The sequence below is a fragment of the Tenrec ecaudatus genome, unplaced genomic scaffold, assembly GCF_050624435.1.
Source record: "Tenrec ecaudatus isolate mTenEca1 unplaced genomic scaffold, mTenEca1.hap1 Scaffold_93, whole genome shotgun sequence".
Lineage (NCBI taxonomy): Eukaryota > Metazoa > Chordata > Mammalia > Afrosoricida > Tenrecidae > Tenrec > Tenrec ecaudatus.
The window spans coordinates 37517-56274 of record NW_027459702.1 but is presented as its reverse complement, the minus strand read 5'-3'; positions in this window follow the sequence as shown (position 1 = coordinate 56274).

Here is an 18758-nt window from a genome sequence, read left to right as displayed (position 1 = left end):
TGTATCAGGGCTGAGAAGGGGCACTGGGTAAGCCCTGACACATGATGGTGGAGGGACTCAGCCAAAATAAAGCATACAAGGGTAATGACCATGGCATTCTCTCCAGTGTGGGCCTCAGAGCAGCCCTGGTTCTAGATAATCCCACAGAAATAATTTTACCAACCTGGGCCTTCAGCCCTCATGCCAAACTTAACACGTTTTTAATCCACACAATGTTTACAGCTTTGGGTTCTCATCCCTCTCCTTCTTCCAAGAGACCAAGGAGAATGGAGTGTTTGAGCAATATCCAGGCCACATGACCATCTTTCTCAGTTCTTAACTCACCTTTTCCTCTCTCAAGCACAACTTTAATGTTTCCATGAGTGTCCGTGGCTATGATAAAGAATACGTGTTATGGGAGGTAATCAGGGCCTGTGTCTTCCATAAACCAGTTGCCAAAGACTCTTTACAGATAGGTAATGGTAGGCCCATATGTTTTACTTACCTATTGCTGCTTAGTGACTTTCAATCCCACTCGGTGTATTATTTGCTCATAATTTTGTAATTTGAGGAAGGTTTGGCTGGGGCAGCACATCTCCACTCCACGTGGCATTGGCCAAACCAGCTCAAGCAGCGAGACCCGGCAAGATGGGTTTGCTTTGGTTCATAGGTCTAGGGCCTGGGTTCTTGCTGTTGCATTGGCTCCCCAATTTCCCTCCATGTGATCATATCATGTGCTTGCCTTTAGCTTCCTCACAGCAGGGTGATTTTCAAGATAGATTTTTTTGTCAGGATAGTTGGGCTGTAGGCCCAGTGACAAAATCCCTTAAAGGGATTAAATTGAATGCACAATTTAATACGTGACTGCCAAATATCCCCCAGAGCACACAAGTTGAAACCACAAGACTTCTCCCTAAGAGAGGTTCCTTGTAGCTTTTGGTTGTCTTCTAAGTCCCTTTTCCTTTTCCACAATAATGTCTGGGTTGCTTTATCAATCATCTTCTTTCTTTTTATGTAGCACTATCTCTGGCTGTTTAGTCCAAGCCAATGCAGTTCCTTCCCAAAGTTACTGGGTTTCCCTTGCACTGGATTACATGATGCATTCAATTTTATGAAAGCCATGTCCCCACATCTCTTTGAAATGGGTCCCTCTCTGTTTTAGGCTGCAATTCAGCCTATTTAGGCTGTAGCACAGCCTTCTGGAGACTCTTAGAAAACCTTTTGTGTACACGAGACTGTCTACAAGGCACTGGATTACATTCTTTTGTGATCTTAGTACAGGGCATGAAAGCTATCTTCTTGATCTGATCCAACACAGAAGCCCTGCTCATGCCATTCCTATTATGGGACATTATTTTTTGGCAAGAAAGACTTGGGGTTGAAAAATAGGTTTTGTTAGGCAGATAGGCAGGAATGAGATGTCCATTGACGCATGCCCAGGAGAACCAAGCATAGAACAAAAGCCTAGGTTTTCCCGCTGGTGGGTACGGATGGGCGTTAAACCTGGATCAGCCCACCTGGGCCAGGTGATTGCAATTCAGCCAATGGGATCGACCTGGGGTCATTCACCATGCCTCTCCCCGGGAATCCTTGAAAAGGCAGGAGCGAGGGGGAGAAAGGAAAAACTGGGGACAGGAACTGGGGAGAGAACTTGAGAAAGAACATGAGACAGGTCTTTTTTTGGAGGAAAACTTAGGAGAGAGATCTTTGCGTGACCTCGAGCAGTCTCTGCCAGGCTGCATGGTGGGGAGGAATCCTAGGGGTGGCGCGTAAAACCTGAAACTTCTTTTAACTTTCATTAAACTCACTTGGATCACGAGCCAGGCTTTGGCGTGAATTCTTTCTCATGCGGAGCCAAGAACTGAGATGTAACTCTAGCCCGGATAGAGATCTTACAGTTCATATTTAAGTCCAGCAAGTCCCTGCTCCTTCATAGTTCATATTTTCTGCTAAAAAAAGCACACAACTAAACCCCAAACAGAAGTAACTTCTTTAGCTTTTCTTTACCCTTCTGTAGTTTATAATTATTTGTCTGTTGCCTCCATTGTTAATGACGCTGAGAGTTCAGATTCTAGATAAAGCAGAAGAATGTCACTGCCACCCAAAATAGTTGTTCTTAGTGTTAGTTGGTGCCCAATCAATCCCTGCCCATCCACTCACTTGCTGCCATTGAGTCAATTCTGACTCATGGCAGCAGAGTATACTTGCCCTGGTAGGTTTCTGAGACTATACATCTGTACAGTAGAAAGCTTCAGCTTTCTCTCTCAGAGCAGCTGGTAGTATTGAACTACTGACCTTATGGCTAGCAGGACAATGTGTTACCAGGGGTCCTTTTCAAGACTGTGCCCTTTCAGAAACAGATCACCAGGCCTGCTTTCCTAGGAACCTGTGGGTGGGTTTGAAGCATCAACCTTTTGGTTAATATGCAAGTGCTTAACAAATGGTCTTTATCCCGGTTTGGAAAACCTAAGTCACTGGTCTTTTGCCTAAAGAGTCACTTTCAATGGCCCTGGCTTGTTTCATGGGAAGGGCCAGTTCAGGGGCTCCCGGACAGATGGTGGGGTAGGATCCTTATTTAGTAGGGCCATATTGGGTGGGGTGGCAGGGAAGTGTGTGTGTGCTGTATGTGTGTGTAATCTGCATCTTTAACAAATGCCCCCCCCACTGAAATGAGAAACACTGGCCCCGATTGTCCTCTGCCTCTCTTGTTGCTGCCTTTTTTGGGATTTTTCTGGCTTTTAGCAGCCCTGGAGGTCCCTCCTATCTAGGCAGGAAAAGGAGCCAATAAATAAGTTCACACTAAGGTGCTAGAGAGTGATAACAGCTAATCCCTTCCAAGGGCAATTGCTCTCAGAAAGAAAGAAAAAAGAGAGAGAGAGAGAGCTCAGGGGGTTGGGGGGAGCAATTTAACTCCAATGAATAGTGTCTCCTGGAAGAGTCCTACACTTTGTCGCTGCAATGGGAGTCATATATGAACATGTGTGTGTGTGTGTGAAACCCCTCGCATCAGTCTCTTCTTCTGCTTTTGTGTAAATTGGACTTTAAACACATTCTCTAGGAAGTGTTTGAATGCCTCTGTTTATGGAAGCTTCTTGACAGAAGGGGGATTTTTGTCTCTTTTGTTCAGTGAGAGAGCCCCAAGGTGTGGCATTTAATAAGTAAGTAGCAAGCTGGTTGAATGAATGAGTGAATGAGTGAGTGAGGTAAAGAAGCCTTCAGCAGCCTTCCAGGTCGAGACTGGCCCCCTCAGAAGCCTGGCTCTTGTCTAAAGTGAGGTACACCTCTCCCCCTTCCCATTTCATGCTTCCCCGTGGTCTGCCTGGGATTGAGCTGAAAAATGATTTTTCATGCATGTCATCCTCATTATATCATTATCCCTCACAGCAAAACTCTCTGACCACCCTGAAGACCTGTATTTAATGTGAGGAAAGGTGATTTAATGGAGTGGAGAGCACAGCATAAAACAGACAACCCTTTCAGAATAGTAGAGCAGGCTGTCCCTCCAAGGGGAAAGGGACAAAAAGGGAAAAGAAAAGAAAAATGGCAAGGGAGGGGGGGCAACTCTCACTCTCCTAATAGGCTGAAATAAGAAGTCATTTTGGTCAACTTCATCAGAAGACAAACCTGAAAGGGGCCCCTTGCCCTCCCCGCCAGCGCATAACTGACTTACCATGCATTTTACCGTGGAGCTGATTATGCGGTGAGTTGTGGTAGACGGGGAGAGTTTATTGACATATGGTCTCCCTTCACACCTTTTGTTACAGCCAGACATCAGGGACTGAGCTGCAGGATATTAAAGGATTTGGAAGCGTTATCAAGGAATGGTACATATTTATCAAAACCAGGGTGATATTACAAAGCTGGGTTGCTGCTACACCTGGGTGTGTTATGTGATTAAAAATAATGACAATGCATCCTCTTGATGGATTTTGCACCTGGGCGAATACTGAGCAGGTCTGCTGGACCACCCTTGGTCGAGAATTCACACCTAACAACCCCTTTGGTCTCAGAAGAAAATTGTGGCTGCTAGCTCACACTTGGAATCCAGGTAGGGCAATGTTTAAGCACTTCACTGTTAACCGAAAGAGCAACACTTGGAATTCACCAGCTATCCCGAGTGAGAAAGATGTGACCATGTGCTGCCACAAAGATTACAGCCTTGGAAACCTTCCGGGAGGTTCTTTCCTGGCCTACAGGGTTGCTCGAGTCAGAATTGACTTGACTTCCATGGCATTGAGCTGTTTTGAGTTTTGAATGGCTGAATTGGAGACTTCAGGATTGCAGGAAGATTTGAGAACAGCCTGAAATATGCAGGCGACCAGCCTTGCTTGCTGCAAGGGAAGAGGAGTTGAAGCACTTACTGATGAAGTTCAAAGATGATAGTCTTCAGTATGGATTACAACTCGAGGTTAAAAGAACAAGAATCCTCACCACTGAACCAATAAGCAACATGATAAACAGAGAAAAGATTTAAATGATGAAGCATTTCATCTTACTTGGACCCATCCACAACCAACGCTCATAGAAATATCTGTAAAGAAATCACTGGATAAATTGCTTTCAGTGAATTTGCTGCAAAAGGCCTTTTAAACATTTTTTTGAACCAAGGTGACTTTGTCACCTTAAAAATTCAGGAGTATCCTATCCCAAGGCATGATTATTTTCATGTGGAAGCTGGAAAATGCATAAGGAAGTCCTACGAGAAGAATTGATGCATTTGAAATATGGTCCTGGTGAGGAATATTGAATACACCAAGGAACTTCTAGGAGAACAAACAAATCTATGTTGAAAGAACTACAGCGAGATTGATTCTTAGAAGCGAGGATGGTGACATTTGGCTTCATGTACTTTGGGTGTTATCAGGAGGGACCAGTCCCTGGAGTTGGGCAGCATGCTTGGTCAAGCCAAAAGGAGGACAAACCTCCACAAGATGGGTTGACACAGTGGCTCAAATGTAGGAATGGCTGTGAGAAATGCGCAGGGCAGCGTGTTGTTTTGTTCTGCTGTACATAGAGTGGCCATGAGTTGGAACCAAATTGACAGCACCTGGTTACGCAATGGACTAATGGCAAGATCAACCATTCAAAACCACCAGCCACTCCTCAAGAGAAAGATGAGGCTTTTTTACTCCTGTAAAGAGTCACAGTGTGAGAAAGTCACAGGGGGAATTCTACCCTGTCATATAGGGTCACTGTGAATCGGCATCGACTCTACGGACGTGAACGGCAACAACAACAACAACAACAACAACAAACACACTAATGGTGGCTGGGTACATGTGCAGACACCCATCCACTCGCACTGGAGCTATGTTAGTGGTTTCAGCAGGAAGCTTACCTCGGTGGTTTCCAGAACTCCCCTGGGCTGAACCAATTTACACCAGGTCTTTCAAATATTCCTGGTACCCCGGGCATCTCCCATTTCCCAGAGTTGGTTGCATGACTTAAGGCTTGATGATCATGGGGCCACATGAAGGACGCCTATGTGCTCCAACCACTGCCTCCTAGAGAGTGCTGTGGACAATTGCCTTCAAGTCAGCCAGCTCCTGACTCATGCGGACTCCATGTGCTACAGAACTCAATGCCCACTGGTCCTGCCCCATTCCTTCAATGGGTTGTAGATTTGAACCCTTGTCAGCTGGGGGGTTTTCAGTGGCTGATGGCTTGAAGGAGTTCACCAGGCCTTTCCTCCTAGTCTGTCTGTAGGCAGAAAACATCGCTAAAATCTGTTCAGCATCATAGCAATATGCCAGCCTCCACTAGCAGTTAGGTGGTAGCTGTAACAGGAGGCGCACTGGCCAAGAATCAAACCCAAATTTCCTGCATGGCTAGTGAGAATTCTGCCATGGAACCACCATTTCCTCTCTCCTGGTTTCTAGTGTTTATGTATATAAGATTTCAGTACCTTCTAACAAGCAGTAAGTAAGACTGCACCACGGGTCACCTCTATTTAGCTCTCCCTCAAATTTTTCCACATGAATTATAAAGTGTGTGACAGTTGTAATATGTTTCTCTTTTTAAAAATTGCTGGGTGAACTTAAAACAGCACAAGGAAGTGCCAGCAGAGCAAAAGGATACCCACCTGCTTATTTATCTTAAGAGAAGAAAAGTCGTGAATGCATTCACTCAGGTGAAAATATCATTCATGGAAAGAAGTGCCTAATGGTCACCAGGACCCATGGTTAATCCAGGCGTGGTCATCTGATTCCAATCGATCAGACCTAGCTATAAATCACTTATATGTCTGGGTAATTAAAAGCAAATATAAATTTTCAAAAAAATAACGTTGCATGGGATAGAAAGAGAATACATAACAACATCAGACATAAATATGCCTCAAGACAAACTCATTGTGCACATCCAGAATACATAATGGCTCTTGCTAAGATGCGTTTCCCACTAGACCCTACCCCAAGCCAGTAAAAGCCAGAAACTCTACAGGAAACTGTGGATTGTACTACTCTGAAATGGGAGCTGTGTCTCTAGACCGAATTTGGGGCTGTTCGTGCTGAGGACTCACCAATACCTGCTGCAGTGACAACAGTCCAGGTGAGAATAAGGAAATCTAGATGACAGCCAGGATATAGGAGCACTGAGACCTCAAATTGCTTCTAGGCGAGCATGGCCTGATGGGCTTCCATTTCTGCACCTCTGGCAGGAGGAGTTTGTTCTGGAAAGTAATGGTTTCTAAGGAAGTATTTCTTAAACTTTCACATGCATGCACTTACCCAGGTTCCTGGAAATCGGGCTGGGGGGCAGATTCTGATTTTGTGGGTTCAGGGTGGGGTCTAGGATCCAGCAGTTCTAGAGGCCCTGGTACTCTTGGGCTGTTAACCACAAGGACAGTAGTCCTAAACCACCAGCCACTCCTTGGGAGAAATATGAGGCTGTAGACTCCGGGCAAGAGTGACAGTCTGGGAAACCCACAAGGGCAGTTCTACCCTGTCCTGTAGGGTCACTATGAGTCAGCATCAACTCGATGGCATTAGCATGGGAGAAGCTAATCCTGATGTTGCTGGTTCCTTGACCTATCGTACTTTGAGTGGCAAAGTCCCAAGGGCCTTCCCGGATGTGATGGCCAAAAACAGTAGTGTTCACCCTTGGTCATACTTTGGAATCCCTTAGGAGCTTTCAAGCCTCCCATTGGCCTGGCCCCATCCCAGACCAATGAAGCAAGGCTTAGTGGAAGCAGGATTTAGGTCACGGTCAGTGAGAAAGCCCCCTTGGCAATGCCAACGTACAGCTAGTGCAGAGTCAAACTGGTCGACAACTCCACATGGTTCCATATACTTTGGTGAAGCCAGCTGTTTGGGCAAGGTTTTCAGAGTTACCACCCATGTAGACTTGTTGGTGATAGTGCATTAAATAGAGCACATGCAGTGCATTGCATGAGTGGCCTATGTCATGCAACCACATCAGGGGGATGTTGAGCCAATTTCTCTGAGAAACCAAGGGTGTTGGCTCCATCCTGAACGTTGGCAGGGTAATGGACTGACACAGAGGAAACTCGTTCTCTTTGTGGCGGTGCACTAATGGGTTCTTCACAGAAGGCCAAGTCCATGGCTTCAGATGCAGATGCTCACGGGGCTGAGGGAGCAGGTCAAATCCTAAGTCCGAGGTGGGTGTTTGCATATTTACATGCCCTCACTGCCATCAAGTCCATTCCAACTCACAGGCCCATGGGACTGAGTAAAATGGCCCCCGTGGGTTTCTGAGACTGTGATTCTTTAGAGGAGTAGAAAATCTCCTCTTTCTCCAGAGGAGCGGTTGGCCATTCAAACTGCTGACCTTGAGATTAACAGTCCAACTCCTGACCACTCTTGCCGTCAGAATTCTATTTATATACACAAGTATATATATATATATATATATATATATATATATTTATACTTTCCCAAAAGAACTCCACATTTTCAAATCATTCTTGACACTCATGGCCTTTTTTCCTTTATAGCCATGCCTTTGGTTGAAACACAGATATAAGAGAAATATTTATCTACTTATAGGGGTCCAAAAGGAGCTTTGGTGGCATAGTGTTTGCATGTTGGGCTGCTAACACCAAAGTCAGCACTTTGAAACCACCAGCCACTCCGTGGGAAGAAGAGTCTGTCTACTCCTATAAAGAGTTACAGTCTCAGAAACTCACAGGGACAGATCTACTCTGCCTCATAGGGTCACTATGAGTCAGCATCACCTCCCTGGCAGTGAGGTAGATTTTGGTTTCATAGAGATACAAGTCAGTCCTGAGCTGCTAAAGACAAGGTTGGCAGTTTGAACCCACCAGCTGCAGAGAAAGAGGAGGCTTTCTATTCCCATAAGGCGCTACAGTTTCAGAAATACCCACAGGGGAAATTTTAACCTCTCCTGTAGGATCAATATGAGTCAGAATCGACTTATCGGTGGTGAGCAAGTGGAGGGGACCCTAAACAGGTTCCGGTGGACCTTAAGAGTTCTACTCATTGTGCATGCTCTGTAAAATGTAAACCAAGATTTTACTTTTGCAAACATTATTTTTTTCTAAACACGTCTAACTGTGAAACTATACGCGCATGCGGGTCTTTGAACCTGGTCAGTGGTCTGGGGAAGTGAAGGGCCCTGACACCCTTTGTTGTTGTTAGTGCTGTCCAATCATTCTGACATCACAGGGACCTTCTTTGCAACACAAGGCAGCACTGCCCGGTCCTTTGCCAGCCTCAGGGGTAGTATGTTGGAGCCCATGGTTTCAGCTACCGTGTCCTCCAGTTCACCAAGGAGTTTCCTCTTTGTGCTGCTTACTAAACCCGTTTCTGAGGAGTCCATTCCAACTCACGGTGACGCCGTGTGGGTCAGCACCACGGGACCCCACAGAGCTTTCAAAGGCTGGTCGTTCAGAAGTCAATCAGCAGGCCTTTCTTCTGAGGGGCCTTAGATTTGAACCGCAAACCTTTTAATCAGCAGTGGTTGAGCGTGCTAACTGTTCACATTACCCGGGGACACCCAACCCTTCTTACCCTCATCGCTTCATAGGTGATCCATCTCCAATCCAAGAGGGCAGAGAAGATAGATAATACAGCCTGAGCTGCGTATGTCAGGTCCAAACTTTTCAGTGTCATGGAACAAATAGCCAAAAACCTTGATGAAATGGCTGGGAAAACTCAGTCCAAATCATTCCAAAGAAATGAGTAGCGGTGCACTCTTGGGAACTTGTGCTGTGACAGCAGCCACCAGGAAGACCCCGGTAGTCCAGAGCCTTGCCACCCCAAATATGGTCACAGACTAGCAACATCAGGAGCTTGTTAGAAGTGCAAATTCTCAAGCCCTACACAAGGTCCACTGAACCAGCGTGTGCAATTTACCAAGACCACCAACGGATCGGGGTACCTGTGAAAACCAAACCAAACCCATACTCACTGCTGTCCAGTCGAGTCAGACTCAGAGCAGCCCTATGGGCCAGGGTAGAGCTACCACTGTGCATTCCCAAGACTAATTCTTTAAAGGAGCAGACAGCTTGTTGTTCTCCTTCAGAATGCCTGCTAATTTAGAACTGCTAGTTTGGTGGTTAGCAGCCCACTGCCTAACCGCTAGGCCACCAGGGCTCCTTTTGTGCTTGTGAGGGGTCGAGCAAATACCATTAGCAACTAGAGAAGAACCTGGAAGAAGAAGAGCAGGGTGGGAACTGTGAGTCAACTTGGTCATTAGCACATTTCTGTGTTCACTTATTCTGTTCCTTCCCTTGTGTATTCAGTCAACAATTCTTCTTTGAACATCACCTCTGAGCCAGGATCTGTGATATGCTAATTAAGCTGGTTTAGGAAAGGGGTCTGCCTAAGTGACTCCTGCTTCCTGGCTTTTCCTGCTTCCAGATCCCCTCTCTTTACTTCCTTCCACATTAGAAGCACATCCTTACATGTGCAGCTGATCCCTAGTTCAGGACCGGAAGTTACGTGTTGGCATGCATGCATGCTCATAGCTCGCTCAGTGGGAGTGCAAAAAGTCAATTCCTTCAAGAGCCTAGCACAGTCTGTAAGGTTGGGATGGTGTTAAAAGTGGTGGGGTTGGTGTCAGTTCCCGTTGAGCCCATTCTGCACAGGATGCCTTCATGTGACAGAGTAGAAATGTCCCCATTGGGTTTCCTAGTCTGTCATCGTTACCAAAGGAGCCCCGGGGGGTACTTTAAGGGAAGTGTTGGACTGTCAACTGCAAAGTCAGGGGTTCACACCTACCAGCTGCTCCGCAGGAGACAGATGAGGCCCTCTGCTCCCATGAAGATTTACAGCCTCAGAATCCCATGATTGGGTCGCTATGAGCCAGAGTTGGTTCCATGACAGACCCAAAGCCCACTTTCTGTCGAGTTGATTCCAACTCATGGTGATCTTATATACGTGTTGTTGTTGCTGTCGGGTGCCATTGAGTGGTTTCTGACCCAAAGTTACCCTATGCACAACAGAACCAAACACTTCCAGGTCCTGCACCATCATCACATTTGTTCTCTGCCTGAGTTCATTGATGCAGCCACGGTGTCAATCCAGCTCGTTGAGGGCCTTCCTCTTTTGTGCTGCCCCTCCACTTTACCAAGCAGGATGTCCTTCTCCAGGCAATATGTCCAACGTATTTGGGAGGCAAAATCTTGCCATATATGCTGTCAAGGGCACTCTGGCCTGACTTCTTCCAAGACAGATTAGGTTGTTCGTTTAGTAGTCCATGGCAGGGTAGAATTTTCCCTATAGGTTTCTGAGATATTATGTCTCTATAGGAATAGATAGCTTCATCTTTCTCCCACAGTGAAGCTGGTGGGTTAGAACTGTTGACTTTGCATTTAGTAGCTCTGTGAGTAGCCCGCCATGTCACCAGAGGTCCTTTGCGTTTGATGGCAGTGGGGTGGAATGCTTACAATGGCAAGACCTTTTTCTCATGCATTGCTACTGACCGCGGTCTAAAGCCCAAGTGCTTAGCCATTGGGCCACCAGGATTCTTCGTGGTAAGGATGTGTTCCTGCCAAAGTTCATGAACACTACACAGCAGTGGGGTTTTGGAGCTGCTAGGTAGTTTAGCTTAGGGACTGAGGCATCCATTACGCATGGTCAGCAGTCTGAGCCTTTGTCCCATGAACGAGTGGTACACTGCACATGCTCAGAGGCTCAGGTTCCCAGCCAGGAAGGGGAGGTACACCTGGGTGTGTTCTGCACCTGAATTGGCCCAACAAGGCCAGGTGAATTCAGTTCAGCCAATGAGTTCAACCAGGGTCACCAGCACGCCCCACCTCTTGGAGTAATTTAAAAGGCAGGAGCACAGAGCAGACCTTGTGACTTTCAGGGAAGCTTCTAAGGAGATGCACATTTCTGAAGAGCCCTGCAGGTGCCTTTATAAACCTGAAACTTCTTCTAATTCTCATAAAACTCACTTGGATCACAAACTAGGCTTGGAGGTGAATGCTTTCTCGTGTGTAGCCAAGGAGCAAGGTATATCTCTATCCTGAGAGATCTCACAGAACCATAGATTGCCCTGGCATGTTTTGGAGTCCTGATGGTGTCATGGTTATGCTTTGTGCAACAGTTTAAAACCACTAGCCACTCCACAAGGGAAAGATGGGGCTTTCTATTCCTATAAAGAGATACATCCTCAGTAACTCACAGGGGAATTCTACCCTGTCCTATAGGGTTGTTATGAGTCAGCATTGACTCAATGGCAGTGAGTGAGTGCCCTGGCAAGAATGCCTTGCGTATCTACATTGACTCTCAGTTTCTGGTTAGCTTTTCACCACTTCACCCCATGAACTTGAACTGCAGTGGATGAGGGTTGGGAGCTCTGGCTCTGGGGCTGCTTGCTTGAATTTTCACATCATGGCCCTGCCCGTGATGGGACCTTTGACAGTTGGGCAAATGAGCTCAAGCCCGAGTTTCCTTTTCTGCAGCATAGACTGAGGAAGGAGATGTCTTCCTTCTTGTGTGCTAACTGACTTTTACCAGTTAGTATGAATTAGATCTTTCCACGAGGAAGATCAGGGAGAAGGGGGAAGGATGAAGCAACTTGGATAGAGGTGAAGGCAGCGTGAGGGGTCAGAGAGAGATGAAAGGACCACCATGTCACCTTTGACTACTCTTAGTGAGGCTGGCTTGGAGTTCAGGAGACGGGGAGAGTGAGGACACGGGCTAAAGGCAGTGCTCATTCATTACTTCCGGGCAGAGTTCAGCCTTTGGCATGCTTGTTGGATGCTGGCGCTGTGTTCATCCAATGAAACTTCAAAATTCTGTCCTGTCATTAACCCTTTGTCTCTCCTTTGTTCACGATTTAGAACTTCTATTCTCGGGTTCTCTTTAGAGCCCCAGGAAATCAAAAGTCACAAGTCACTTCTGTTTACAGAGAGGCCCCCAGCATGCAAAGGCAGGAGGGTGTGTTAACAGCACACCGGTCCAGTGGCTGGTCACGTCCATGCAGTACATTCTCCATCCCTTAGCTCAACAAAAGGAAAATCACCAAAGAAAAAAATTTTTCTTTTTCATGGATATTTACTTTTTCAGTTCCCTCCCCCACCCATAATCTGTGTGAATTACAATAGAACACGCACACACACACATACACACAATTTTCTGCCAGAATGTGTTACTCCAGTACATTCTACCCTCCTCCCTCACTGCCTCCTACCCTTTTTTCTCCTATCTACTTTCTTCCCATGACACCCAATGGACAGGTAGGGGAATTCACAATAGACCCCAGTCTCAAATGTAGTTTAAAGCTCAATCACGAACTGCTATTGTGCCAGTTCTGACCCATAGTTACAGGATACAACTGTCCTTGTGGATTTCTGAAACAACAATTCTTTGTGGGAGTTGAAAGCTGCCCTTTCTACAGGAATGCAGCAGGTGCGTTTGAACTGCCAACCCTGCAGTTAACAGGCCAATGTGAAGGGATTTTGCCACTTTGCCACCAAGGATCCTAAAGGTAGCATGAGGAGAACATTTATTAAATCTTCCATGGTACACAGGCAAGGGGGAGACCTGAACTACAGCTCTCGGGATTCTTGGTGCCTCGCAGTGGACAGTTCCAGCCGCATCGGATCCAGGCTTCCCAAGATTTGCAGAGCCACCAGCATAGTCTTTGCTCCTCTCCAGGATTCACAATTGCTTCCTGGTTGCTCAGGTATATAGGAGTTTAGTGGTTCTCTAATGCAATCATCCCATTTTGCAAAGAAGATGCTGATGCCCAGACCGGGGAGAAGATTAGCTGAGGCCACTGAGAAGGACACCATCACCTCAAGTCCTTCTGACCCCCCACAAGTTTCTGCCAACAGCAATGAGCTCTGGGTTACCTACTCAGTCTTTTGAAGCCTTAGCCAGCTGATGCAGCTGCCAGTTGGATTGATCAGGGTATGTGACCCAGAGCTCCTTAGAACGCGCCCCCTCCCAAATGCAAATTTATGCCATAGAGTTGATACTGATTCATAATGACCCTATAAGACAGGGTAGAACTTCCCCTGTAGGTTTCTGAGACTAACTTTCAGCCTTTCTCCTGAGAAGTGGCTGGTTGTGTGGTGGTTTAGATTTTGCAGTTAGCAGCCTTTCAGCATGAGAGGTAGGGTCACATTTCTGTTCTGACTATGCTCCATTTTCTGAGATGCCAGTGCCGAGGCTCCCCCCTGCAGGTAGCAGTGAGATTTTTCTCACTAAACTGCGCTGGATGGGAAACTTGGGGCAAGTAGTGCATCGCAGCCAAGGAAGATCTCATTGACAGTGCAGTACTTGAATAAGGCAGGAAGACACAGGAGTGGCCATCTGGTGGTGGGCAAAGTGTTCCAGGTAGGAGACAGTCAGTGCAAAAGACCTTGTGATTGGGTTCTCCAAGCTTCTTCCTGGAACAGCAAGGAGACCAATGTGAGTGGGGCATGACACTCTGTGTAGTGAGGAAAGATGATCACTGTGGGCCTCCTGTATGATTGAGAAGCCAAGGGGAATTTTTAAACCCTAAGCCAGATCAATGCTCAAGGAAGCATCAGTCAAGACATCAAACGACACGTTGCATTGGCTAAATGTGCTACAACAGATCTCTTAAAAAGACTGAAGATCAAGGATGTTACTTTGAGGACACTGCGTGATCTTGTGCCAAATCTCGCCATGGTTGTTAGGTTGGAGTCCATTGTTGCAGCCATGGTGTCAGCCCATCTCCTTGAAGATCAGTCTCTTTTCTTGTGGACCTTCAGTTTTACCGAGCATGATGTCCCTTTCCATGGACTGGTCTTTCCTGATAAAATGTAGTAGCTACCAGATTGGATGTCATGCCTTTAGAACAGTGGTTCTCATCCTTCCTAATGTTGTGACACTTTCATATAGTTCCTCATGTGTGGTGCTCCTCCCAACTATAAAATTATTTTTGTTGCTACTTCATAACTATAATATTGCTACTGTGATGAATCGGATGACCCCTGTGAAAGCATTGTTCGACCCCCCCCCCCAACGGGGTCGCGACCCACAGGTTGAGAATCACTGCTCTGGAACATTTTCATCATAGAAGAGAGTTCGGTTGCACAGCTCTGAGTTAGAGGGTGAGACGGGTTATTTGACATTCATTTGCTGATGTGTTTGCGAACCCAGTGGAAACACTCGGGAATGAGCATGTTCTTTAGCCATTTTCCTGGATCATTCAAATGCCATCTCCCCTGTGAATGCCTCACTCCATCCTTGGCTTTCCATATTTGCCATATGAAAATGGGATAATATTTCAATACTTAGCATTATATATAACCCAGTATTTGGTATTCTGCCTCAAACAGATGCGAGTCTCTCTCTTTTTCTACTAGTATTTAATTTTGATATGTGAAAACATACAAAGCAAAATCTGTTCCATTTCAACCCTTTCTGGACACAATGTTCAGTGACATTGGTCACACGCTTCATATTGAATTAGCATTCTTGTTCTTTCTATTCTAGGTGTTTCCTTTCTTTTTACTTAATCTCTCTGCCACAACCCTCTCACATATATTTTGACTTATCTGTAGCCCTTTAGATTTGTGCTGATTTTTTAAAGACTGCAATACTCAAGGATGCAAGCCTTTAAGAGCTAAATTGTTATTTAGTTTAAAGATGACTTCAGGGGACAGTTTCAATTAAAGGTTTGAAGAGTAACTCAGGGTCATAGTCTCTGGGACTCTTCCAGTTAAGTAAGTCTAGATAATTAAAGAATTTTAAATTATGTTCCACAAGGTTCCCTTTCTATCAGCATCCTTAGGAATCATGGTGCTATGGTGCCTGCTAACCTCAAAGTCAATAGTTGAAACCACCAGCCACTCTGCAGGGGAAAGAAAAGTTTTTCTGTTTCCTTAAAGAATAGCAAGCGAGGAAACCACAGGGGGTGTTCTATACTGAGTCAAAATTGACTCCATGGCAGTGAGTTTATGTTGTTATCGAAAAAAGAACACATTTTAATGGGGGCTCTGACAGATAATATAACAATCCATAAATCAATTAGATCAAGCGAGTTTGTACATATGCTGCCACCATCATTTTCTAAACACTATCATTCTACTTGACCCCTTTGATATCAGCTCCTGTTTTTTCCCTCTTTCCTCAACCCTCACACCCTTACTAAATTATATATAAATTAATATCTTTATACACACCGTCTTCTGTGTCCCTCTACCCATATTTCTGTTATTCGGCCCCTAAGTTGTGTGTGTGTGTGTTCCATTGTTATCAGTTCCCTTTTCCTCCCCTTCCCTACACAGCCACCCTGTGCCCTCATGGTATCTGAGTCAGTTCGAGTTGACTAGAGAAGCACATTCATAAACACTCATGTGTCTTAAAAAAGCTTTATATAGAAGAATAATTGTATATTAAGAAAACATGCCAGCCCAGTCCAGACCACGTCCATACGTACGAAATTAACCCATATATCCAATAACAGTGTGTAAATTTTTTTTCAGACTTATGCAACACATGCAATTACACCAAGTGCTGGAAGATCACAGGGCAGTCGGTGGAATGTCTTATGGACCCAGTGGAGGTGGAAAGTGGCATGGGTCTCCACATGACTCCTCCCCGTTCAAGGCTCTGGCTGCCGTCAATGTAGATCCATGTATCTTGTCAGCAGGAATATCAAGTCGTGGGTGTCTCTCACCCCCAGGAAAGAATACAGGAGTTGCCAGAATCCTCAAGAGAAGGCCATGCCCACATTGAGACCTCACTGGCTATGGCCTGAGTGACAGACTGGACTCCACCCCTGTGCAAGATGATGGGAGATTAAAAAGCTACCACAGTATCGCTACTCCCATTACTGTTCCTGAGGATTTTATCTGTCCTGCATTCCGTGCGTGGTTGCTATTTCTTTTTATGATTTTTCTTTCAGCATCTATCTGTGGTGTCCCTGATCTGAAGGCCCTGATGCAGTATCTGTGAGTCTCCTGTGAGCAGGGACTGTGTTCTCTACATCTGGGTCTTCTTAAAGCTTTGCAAAATGTTGTCATTTGAATAACACTCAACAAATATTTATTGAAGGAATGGCATTGCAGGTGACAGTCAGTACCTATTCTCCCATCAGTTATATGGTTGGCGGTCTTTTTACCTCTCAGACATATAGCTGAATCATTACAATGTGAGGGTCTGAGCCTGGTTATATTATAGGGACATGTAGTCAAAAGACAAAATATGTTTGCCTAAAGCACCTTTTGAGTATGATGTTTCAATAAAATAAATTGGACAGATCCTGGCAGCAGACATGTTTCAGCCGCTCACAAGCTATGTGGCTTTGGGTAGTGTACCCTAAGCTCTGAATTCAAGGTAAGTAGTTTCAATGGTCAATTGCATGTGAGAGCTGGACAGTGAGTAAGGAAAACTGAAGAAGAATCAATGCATGTGAATGATGTGCAAACAATACCGAATGTCGTCTGGGCTGTCAGAAGAACAAGCAAATCCCTCTTGGAGGAAGCACAGCCAGAATGCCCCTTAGAAGTGAGGATGGCAAGTCTTCATCTCACATCCAGTGGACATGCTATCAGGAGAGACTGGTTCTTAAGAAAGGACATAATGCTTGTTAAAGTACAGGGGCAGCAAGAGGGAAGAAGACCCTTGATAAGATGGATGTCCACAGTGGCTACAGCAATGGGCTCAACATGGACCAACGACTGTGGTGATGACACAAGAACAGGCAGGGTTTCATTCCGTTGTACAGTTCCGGTCTCTGGTACAAAGGAAAATAAGTTGCCCTATCCTGTGGGGTCGAGGCTATTGTGCCTGCTGTGTATTTTGTCCTAAGGACTTGCAGTGTTGTTCTTTATACAGTGTTGTTGTTATTAGCTGCTTTTCGGTCCATTTTGACTCATAGCGACCCCCATGCATTTCAGAGTAGAACTGTTCCATAGGGTTTTTAAGGCTGTGACCTTTTGGAAGCAGATATTCAGGCCTACCTTCCTTAGGCACCTCTTGGATTCTGGGTGGGATTTAACTGCCGACCTCCTGGGTGCTAGTCAAACACTACCCAGGGAGTCCTCCCACTGAATAGTGTGAGTGTATTCCCACCTAGGGTGCTCCTCTTCCAGTACTTGTTTGGACGGTATTCTCTTTTGATCCATAGGGTTCAATGGACTCATTTTCAGTAGTACATCATCAGGTCTTTCTTCCCAGTGTGTCCTAGCTTGGATGCTCTTGTGAAGCGTGTCCAGAGTGGCTTGCTCTGGTTATAATCGTAGCTGGTGACACCGCTTACAGCAATCACAGCTATAGACAAATGACAACATGATGACAAACTGACAGATGGGTGGCAGCCTAGGGAAGGAATGATCAACACAACACAACCTGAGTGGAAATCGAGCTATGGAGTCTCTGAGAGTCCAGGCTCTTCGTCCTGGCACAGCCTGGGGCAGGGCCTGGAGCCAGGAACTGTGGCTGCTGGGGTGAGGACCCCCAGCTTCCCCACTTGGCATTCCCTCCCCAAAAACAGCTGGCAGCCTGTGGGAATTGTCTTTCCCCTTGCACATGACGGCACTGACGAGCATAACGCAACCCTGCTGGTGGTTAATGACTGGTGACATTATGAGGCCACTGTCCACCTTTGGTTGAGGGAATTTGCCAATGCTCGGAAGTTGTTGGGCTCTAACGAAATGCAACCCCTGCAAGCAAGCACTGAGTCAAGTGCACGAGGTGTGAGGCACTCTGACATCCCCGTGTGACCGTGAAAAGCAGGCTGCGGAGCAGTGGTGGCTGCTGAGGCTCCTTTCTCCTGGCAATACTGGCATGCTGAAATGGCGGGCTGATTTGCCATGGAAAGCAGGGTTTCATGGGAACTTGAGGATTAAGAATCCACATGCCTGCAATCAATATTGTATGTTCATCGTATAATTTACTTTGAAAGGGAGACGACACAGTTCTCCAAATTTTGGGGTGAAGTAAACCACTTTTTCAAAGGAGTAAGTGGATTTCTGTGTTTATAAATCATGCCCACCACTTGGGAGTGCAGAGGAGGATATGGGAGGATGGTAAAGAAGAGCAGCAGGAGAGGACCTGAAGACCTCATGCTTCCTCAGGGTCAGGGGCCAGGCAAAACCAATGTCCCTGGAACACCACTGTCTCTCTGGAATGGTATTAGCATAGCTTGTTACTTGCATACTGTACTGAGTTCATTCTGACTCGCAGCGCCCCTATAGGGAAGAATAAACATGCCCCAATGAGTCTCTGAGACTATAATTCTTTACTCAAATAGAAAGCCTCATCTTTTTTCCATGGAGGAAATGGTGGATTCACAACTGCTGACCTGGTGGTTAGCAGGCCAACACCGAACTTACTATACCACCAGGACATTTCTGTTTAGCCTAGAGA